The sequence below is a fragment of the Choloepus didactylus genome, chromosome 2, assembly GCF_015220235.1.
Source record: "Choloepus didactylus isolate mChoDid1 chromosome 2, mChoDid1.pri, whole genome shotgun sequence".
NCBI classification, from domain to species: Eukaryota; Metazoa; Chordata; class Mammalia; order Pilosa; family Megalonychidae; genus Choloepus; species Choloepus didactylus.
The window spans coordinates 88,265,887-88,267,872 of NC_051308.1; positions in this window are offsets into that span (position 1 = coordinate 88,265,887).

Consider the following 1,986-nt stretch of genomic DNA (forward strand, 5'->3'; position numbering starts at 1 on the left):
AATGAGCCATCCTCAGGGTGGAGGGGCAGTTCTAAGAACAGCCATGATCTTCCAGTCACATTGCTTTTATTCTGCCCATGTCTCCTGCTTGAACCTCAGGGTGAGGAGGTTTGCCAAGCAGGCACTGTAAATACTCAAAGCGTTATTTCAGTATCCTCCAAGAAGCATCAAGAGCCCAGCCTGACAGTAGCTTTGGGTCTGGTGGGGGCTGCTTTGGCAGCAGCTCTGCTAACAGGAGGTGGAGGCTGGGGCAGTGGTGTTGGCTCTGTAGGAAGCAGTGCCGAGGTTGGTGGTGATGGCCTTGGTATTGTAGCTTGGCCTCGGCAGCCCTGTCTGCAGGGGTTGGTGCTCCAGCAAGAGTTGGGCACAGTGTAAGTAGCGGCACTTTTGGCTTCCTGGTGCCAATATGGACAGGAACATTGCTTGGAAACCTTGGGAGACGCTAGTGTCATGTGATGACAGAAGTGGGCATCAGTGGAATTGCTGCCATTTTGGGGTAACTAGAGACACCACCAGAGCAAGCTGAATTAGAAGCTTATGGAAATGGTGCATGTACATGAGAGCCAGGAAGTTTTTTTCTCGGAATTTAGAAGATACAACCTGGCAATGCTTGGTTGGAAACTAAAAGGAAGTAAAATTCCCGTGGAATGGTGGGGTGTAGAGTACAATCAAATCCTGTTTTATGGCTGTTGTTATCACTCTGTCATTACCCATGAAAGCTGGTGGGGAACACGGGCTATATAGTAAAACTAGAACTATCCAACCCGCAGCTGGAGTAGACAGAGACAAGTTTCAGTCAAACCAGATGCCCAGGACCTCAAATGGAGACACTTTCAAAAAGTCAGATATTTCTGAGAATGTAGAGAAGAGGCTGGACATATATCCTTATTGACAGGACAGAGAGATGTGGGGCCTTTGAAAAGATAATAAAGAGCTAAAAGAAGAGCTGAGCATGTCACGTCAGCACTGCTAACCCAGCTGGTGGCCTCTTCAGCACTTCCGGGGAATCATTTTCTCTCTTTCTCCAGTCTTTGCTCTTCTTACCAAATCCCTTTTCACTTTCCAAGGCCAGAGGGCTGTTGAGACTGTTTGTTCCTCACAACTCAATTTAGTTTCATTCAGTTCCACTCAACAAATATTTATTGAGTGAGGCAGTCCTGAACCGGGGATGTAGAGAACACACATATGAACCAGACACTGTGTTTGTTCCTAAGAAGGTTTATAATTTTATGCGGATGGAGGTGGAACAAGACAAGAACATGTGTCAACCTAACATTCCCCCTCCCCACACCACACACACATCTTTCATGTCATTTCTCCCTCTAAAATATATTGGGAAAGAGAAAGGGTGAATAAGAAAGTTGTTCCTGCACTTCTCCATATCCCTCAAGGAGGCTTAAATAGGCTGCCCCTCTTTCCACCCACTAGAGGGATGGGTGGAAGGCAGGCTAGACTTGCTCATTTTGTTTCGTTCCTTTCTCCTCTCAGTGCAACATAAGGCTGTGTGAGGTTGACCAGAAGACTGAGGTCATTAGATGAAATTACCTCATAGAATGGGAAAACTTAAAACTATAGCTAAGTACCACTTTTTAGTCAATCGAGAGAAGAAATTTACCTGAGGCTTAATCCTTCACTGAGAGCCCCTGATTGGCACTGCAGCTCCCACTCTGTCCTCCCCTCACCCATACCCCTTGTCCTCAGGGCTGCATCTTTCAGAATGTCCCTCCTTGACTCCTTGCTCATTCTATTGGTGGACCTCACACCTCCAAACCGAGGCCTTCAGGGACTGTTTTCTCCTCAGAATGTGTTGCCTGCCCCCTGCAGTTCATTCCTTCCTGCTTCATTTAATATTTACTATAGGGTGATGCCCTGGACATCAGCAAGACAGTCCTGGGACCCTGCAGCTCTGGAGTGGGAGGGTGACTTGGATGCACCTGTGCATGCCATGTGGGATGGCCCCAACAGGGTCTGGCCCCCTTTGTATTT